The sequence below is a fragment of the Marmota marmota genome, unplaced genomic scaffold, assembly GCF_001458135.2.
Source record: "Marmota marmota marmota unplaced genomic scaffold, marMar, whole genome shotgun sequence".
Classification (NCBI taxonomy): Eukaryota; Metazoa; Chordata; class Mammalia; order Rodentia; family Sciuridae; genus Marmota; species Marmota marmota.
Window position 1 is genome coordinate 28,044,826 of NW_026000068.1, and position 7,275 is coordinate 28,052,100.

The 7,275-nt window shown below is 34.0% G+C and overlaps 1 long non-coding RNA gene across 1 annotated transcript in view; it reads right to left on the minus strand.

The window, feature by feature from the left end:
* Positions 1 to 6,209: 6,209 nt before the first annotated feature.
* LOC125620002 overlaps positions 6,210 to 7,275 on the minus strand; it is a 53,760-nt gene continuing 52,694 nt past the window's right edge. Inside the window, exon 3 of the long non-coding RNA XR_007351587.1 lies at positions 6,210 to 6,815. This is a non-coding gene — a long non-coding RNA (uncharacterized LOC125620002). The remainder of the gene's footprint in view (positions 6,816 to 7,275) is intronic.

Consider the following 7,275-nt stretch of genomic DNA (forward strand, 5'->3'; position numbering starts at 1 on the left):
TACATGGAATTTTTACTTCCCCCATTCTTTTAAATGTTTTAGTTTTTTGGAGTAATTTCAGCAAAATTGAGGAGTAAATACAGCAATTATAGCAGAAAATACAGCAAAATTGAGCAGAAAATATGGAGAGGTTCTATATGCCCTCTCCCCACAACACACAGAACCTTCCCCACTATCAACATCCTATAGTAGAGTGGGATCTCTGTTACAATGTTCTTTCTTTTTTTGTTTTTGTTCCTGAAAAGAGGCAAATTTCTGGTGTTGAATTCTTTTACACTATGGGTTCAAAAATCCCATTTTTAGCTCAGTTTCAAGCCTTGCTGCGGTACATTATTCCCAAACACAAATTTTTCTTTGAATGCTGCTAAATTTATAATTCTAAATGAGTTATTGAGGACATACTGTGTTCAGTGTATAACACAGCAGGGATGCTAAAAGTAACAACTTGGAAAAGGTGTCAATAGTAGCACTAGTTGGTTTGTAGATGTAAATTGGCAAATACCTTGGCAGAGATTAACACTGGGGATACAGCACAGCCTTCATTGTGACTTCTCCTTCTGCTATTGGCAATAGCTTCTACCTGTGGGTGGACAAAATTCCAGATGTAATCATTCAGCACTCAAGTCCTGCTTCCTCAATATGCTTCCTGGGAGATTATTAAAATTGAAGCTCTACAGAGAAATTAAAATAGAACTTGTCATATCGTCTTAGAAATAAACTAAGTTTTAAGCCAAACAAATCCCAGGGTACTAGAACAACAACAACCAAAAAAAAAAAACAAAAAAAAAAACAGAAACAGAAACAGAAACTTAAAAGCAGACAGAACTATCTGAAAGAGGTGACAGATATGCTAGATATGTTAATTATTCCAAAGTGATCCCTATACAATGTATTGGAACATCACACTGTGCCCTATAATTACATACATATTATAAATTAAATAAATTATAAATAAAAAATAAAGAGATGCTCATTGGAAATAATACGCACTTGGATAGTCTGGGCTTGTTCAGGCTATCATAAGATGATAAACATGCTTAGTGCCTAAAGTCAAATGGTGGACCTTTCCTATAGCAATTCCAGTATGAATACTCAATTCTGAGTGTGAATATAGTGTGCTGCAGGCACTTGCTAAGCCCCTGAACCAGAAAGATATTCATCCTGTTTGGCCACCCAGGTCTTGAATATTAAATAGAAAAGCCTTAGAAAACTGGGTTCCATAAGCTTTCATTAGATTGGAGACAGATGTAATTTTTAATGAATCCGGACTATGGGTATTGATTCTATCAAAGAGTTCTGGGAACATTAACAGAAAAGAGATTCTCATGACATCATGTCCCTCAACATAATGTGTACGTATAATCCATGTGGGTCATGTATATTTAATAAAATTATTGATGAGAAAGGGATCCCTTTAAGCCTTTACTCATTAAATGATGTTTCTCTCCCAACCTCTTATCTTGTTGCTCTGAGGCTTTCCTAAGTGGTTGCTCCTTTGTGTGTCCACTCAGCAATTTTCAGAAGCATCTCCTCTGCTTCAAGTATTGTCCTGAAAATAGTTCGTACTGCAATTGCCCCTGTGCTTTTGCCTCTATACCCCCTCCCCTCCTACCCCATCCCACAAACCATTTACAGAGAATTGATATTTCAGGGTCAATTAAGTATTCACAGTGCTCCCGTTATGCAGGAAAATTGGCAGTACAATGCAAGAGCTGATGGCATCATCAAATTATCATAACACTTCTGAAGTTTTCTATTTCAAGGCCAACAAGAGCCCAAAATAAATTGCTGGGTATTTTTTTTTTAATTTCTTCAAAAGACCTTATCATTGCTCAATATTTATTGAGATGTCAATGGTAAGTCATTTCTTAATACACTTTATTTCTATTCATTTTTATCTTAATATTTTTTTTAATCTTTGGGTAAACAAGATCATTTATCCATCATCCCTGACATGTAAAAAAAAAATCTACAAATATATGTTGTATGTGCAAACAAGGAAAGGTTTCCGTTAAGCATTTGTGGTTTTCTTTTCACAAAGTATCTAATGAAATAAGTGTGGAGCAGTCTTGCCACATCCATAGGCATGCATGCCACAACATACTTAGGTGTTGCTATTTCTCTAACCGTTAGATATATTATTTTTTCCTCCAGTGTTTACAAGACAGAACAGGTCTTTTATCTTGGCATAATGCTGTCACAAAATAAATAAATAAAAGACTGTGGATAAGAAAGCGGGGAGTGGGGGGGACGTCTTTCTTCATAGTGAAGATCTGATAGAAGAAAAGGCTCCGTGGTTTTGGTCTGGGCTTCTCCACTGAAGACAGACAGTTACTTAGAGCTCATTACGTGTGGTTTGAACGGCTAAGAATAGATATGTTCAAAGCGTAGATATCAATGTCTTAAAAGCCACTCGTGGGATAGACAACAGCTTCTTCTTTAAGCCACTTAATTTTTTTGTCTCGAAATTAATATTTTATTATTCCTTGGAGCACTGGACATGGTCTTTATGGTTTGAAGATGTATACCAACCACCATGCACACTAATATGAAGCTGCATCTTCAAACCCCGTAGAGAGAAGGTGCTGGAACTAAATGCTTTAGCACATTGCTGCAGTAATTAACTGGGGTAGACAGATTTAATGCTATCATCATTTATTTTAACCAAGGACAAAGGTAGGAAAGGAAGGGTCAGGAAAAGGAATGGATACAGTAGGAAAGTAAAAAAATAAATAAATAAATGTAGGCATTGCCCACATCGGGAGCAGTGGCTCCCTGCTACTTTGTGAACCATCGTGTTCAAAGCTGTTGATTTAGACTCCTGCTGGTAAACATGCTTTTTTATAACTTTAACTCATCCATATTTCACACAGGAGATTTCATAAAAGAGACAGATTTATAATTTTCTGTCACTGAATTCAAGATTACCAATTATTTCTTTATTGAACTTTTTGCATCCTTTACTAGAATAGGTATTCATAACTTTATAGACCTTTTCTTTTTCCACAGTCACTCAATTTAGATTTATGAAGCCTAAGAGTTGTCTCCTATAGCAACTCACAAAAACATCTACTTCAAATACACAGTAACTCAATCAATGTAATTATTTCCAGGAACAAGCCACAAGTTTTAGGCTTTAATGAGTCTATATTCTTGGATGGTGCAATGATTTCCAATGAATGGAAAATAAGGATTTTTGAGCACAGAATATATGGGAACATTTAAAGATTTCTTTGTAGATTAATTGTGTATTCATAAAGTTTTAACTTTACTCTGTGTACAATCCAATATTTAAAACTTTCCAAACCATATCAATAGTGTACTTTCAGAACATTAATTATGTTGAGGTTCACAGAAATACCGGAGAATTTCAAACCAAATATTATATAGTAAAACTGCAAAAAGTGATCTCTTGGAACTGAGAGCTTAAAGCCAGTGACTACAAAAGAAGGATGATATGCCATATATCTTCTACAGGTGCTATACACGCCATCTGGTTGACCTAATCTAGTGGTATATTATAACTACTCTCTGATGTAGTTCTAATATAATAGGATTTGTAGAAAGAGTATAAAAATATTGATCAGGCAAATTGCACATATAGTAGTCTGAGAAATGGTCAGGATCTAGAGAAAAGCTATCCAAAATAGATCTTGAAGAAGCAGGCATTTTCTAGACAGCTAAGAATGATCCTATTCAACCAACAGAGATGAATTGGAATTCAAAAGTTATCCAATACTTGTGCTTTTTGAAGACTGAAAAAGGAACCCTCTAATTCCTAGGAGATGCAGCACTTCACCTCGCCAAGACAGAAGGTCTCAAGAGCAGAGGCTAGACTTTATCTCTCCAGCCACGAGGCACTTTGTGCTGACACCCTTTGCACAGCCATATCTTGCAGTCCCTGACCAGATCCTCAGAAGTTCAATAGCAAAACCAGGTACAAGACGTGATCACATGCATCCTTGTATAGACACACCACCTCATTTTTTTCCCTGCACATTCCTTAACTGTAAGGAATTCCTTAACTGTAAGAATCAAATGGGATTCTTCAGCAAATGGTTGCTGAAAAAATAAACAAAATAGAAGTAGGTGTCTATCAAGCTGAGTAGTCACTCTCTAAGAAAGAAGGACTATTCAGATCTAATAATGCATGGAGCTAAATACTGCTTCTATATATTACATAGAACTTTAATAGTTTATCTCTGATAAACAGAAACACAAATACTGCTTCCATATATTACATAGCATGTTCATAATTAATGCAATGATTGCACATTGGAGTTTCACTTTCAGATGTTTAATTTTGATCCTCATAACATCCCAGCAAGATAGATATTTTTATCTTAATTCTGATAGTAGAGTAGAGCAGTTAACAGAGAGGTTAAGAAGCTTGCCTTCAATGGCACAGCTGGTTGTATATTACCACAAGTAGAACATACCTTCTGACTGCAAAAACAGAGATAAGTAAGTGCTATGGAAATTCATGAGAGAAAAGAGATATTTTGAAATTTGAGAAGATTTTTATGGAGATGGAGTTTTGCTTTTATTTTTGTACTTTTGTTTAATATTGATGGATAATGAAATCTATAGAAATTATGAAGAGGTCTTGCACAGTTCTGTGAGTAGTCTCTGTGTTTTTGTTTTGTTTTTGTATTTGTTTGTTTTGGATTTACTACTTTTATTTATCTTTTGAACATTTTCAAGGTATTCAAGAACTCACATTAGTTTGCCACATTTTTCAATTTATGCTGTTTAACTGTGAAGTGTGTCATGTGTAAGGGTGTGTGTACTATTTGATATTGCTTGCAGGAATAGCTACTATCCTTAAAGGAAGTCCAAAAATAGGATACAAGGATAAATATTTAAAGAGGCATATTTTTTTTTATAAAAGTTGTTAGTAAAGATTATGGTAAGAAAATTTAAAGATAATATACAGAATTATTTCTATAATTTTTATTACTAGGTAAGAATTCATAGAGCACTCATCTAAAAATCAATAAAGTTTCCCATGGAAATGACTCCACGGCATGTTAGTCAGCTTTCTATCATGTGACAAAATGTCTGAGATAAACAACTTATAAAGAGGAAATGTTTATTTTGACTCCCAGTTTTAGAGGTCACAGTTCATGGTCACTTGGCCCTGTTGGCTTTGGGTCTGTGGTCTCACAGTATATCAGGGCAGGAGCACCAGCCACTGGACAGCTGCTCTCCTCCTGATAGGTAGAAAGTAGAAAAGAGATAGGAAGGAGCTGGGCCTCCAAAGCCCCCTTCAAAGGCACACCCACAATGACCTAGCTTTCTCCTACTAGGCCTCACCTCCCAATGTTCCACCACCTTCCCAGAGCACCCCAGGATGGTGACCAAACCTTCAACTCATGGACCTTTGGAATATACTTAAGATCCAAATGAGGATCTTAGCAGCAAGTTAGATTATTCATTTCTGTTGTCTTTGTCCAAAATTTAAAAAAAAAAAGTCTAATTACATGTAACTTAGCCTAGTTTAGGTTAGATGACCATTAAAGTTATATATTACTAAGCTATATTTTACTAAGATGTCATGAAATGCAAATGCTAGAATTTTAAGATTTTATAGATAGTACAGTAATTGTAAATATTCTATTTTACAAATGATATAAGAGGACTATAGGTTGGACAAATCAAATTTCAAAGAAGTTGAAATAGTATAATTCTGTGTTTTTATCTTCATGGGTATAGTGTTTTATATTTTTAAAATGTAAGTATAACAAAATTCAATATCAGAGACCATTTATAAGTCAAATTTAGTGTTGCAAACTCCAAGGTGCTATGTTTTTTATAAAAAAAAGTATAACTTGAAGATAACAAGACAAATAATCAAGGCAAGAAAAAAGAAGTGCATTTTATGTAGATGATTTTTGATCTACAGAATCCCAAAGAGGATAAAATAAATGCTGGACTACAACCTTCATATATTAATGTTTATAAACTAATGCCAAGATCTGAGAGTCACAAAACCCCCCTGGGTATCTTTATTTTTCATCAGTGTTTTTACTTTGCTCCATCATCTAAACATCTCAACATCATCTAAACAAGTGGCATTTTTAGAGTTTATTTTGAAAGAAATAAAATCAAGTCAACTCACTTGTATTTTCTTTTTTTATTCCATATTTTTATTGGTGCATTATAATTACACATAATGGTGGGATCTGTTGTTACATATTGTACCTGCACACAATCTAACAATATAATTTGGCCAATATCATTCCCCAGTATTTCACCTTTCCCTCTCCTCCTGCCTTCCCCTGGTCCCTTTCCTCTATGTATTTTGTAATAGTGAACCACATCATATTGTATTCTAGCTTCTCTCAATGCATTGATTTTTATCCCTTGTTAGTATAGGATCCCTGTGAAAAAAACAATTTTGAAACTACTTTTAAAGTATAGAAATCTTTACATCTCAATTTTCATCTGTTTTTGTGGCCTAAGAATACTCAGCAATTTTTAAGTTCTGTTGAAATGAAGCACATAATAAAGTAAAATGAACAATGAAAAAGAAATCTGAGTAATAAGAGTTTAAATGTCAATAGATTAAGCACTCCTTGGTTCCCAATGCTACATTTTCAAAATCTTTTTGAAGAAAAATCTCCTTTTACTTTATTTCTATCCCACTCCCCACCTTTTTTCATAAGATTTAAGAAATCCTCCAAAGATTTTGCAAGCTTCTTTTGGGGGCTTTCCACAATGACAGCTTCAGGCTGTTGGGTCAGGTGACTGTGAAATCTCCTTCACAAGAAGTCAGTTGAAATTATGCTGGTAGTAATCATACTGAATTTAGCCTGAGAATAGATAGAGGAAATAAATATGTATAGGATCAGTTTTTACATTCAATTAAATATTTGCATGTTTCACAAATAATTAACAAGGATGAAAATTATCTTAGGCAGCACATTATACACATTTATGTAGCATCTATTACTTTACTAGGGCTAAAATATTGCCAGTATGCCTGATAGGCACATGTGGAAGCAAATCCCAGGAATGAAGCATTTATAGTAAACATCCATATGTTTTAGTAAACACAATTGCAGGCTTTCCAGAGTAAGTACATGTGTGAATTTTTTAAATGATACTGGAGAATTAAAATAACCACTCTTCTTATGTGCCTAAAAGGAAAAAACAATAACACTAAGTCACATGAATTGATGTTGTAACAAAATAATAATGATGAAAATAGTAATATATATATATATATATATATATATATATATATATATATATATATATATATATATATAT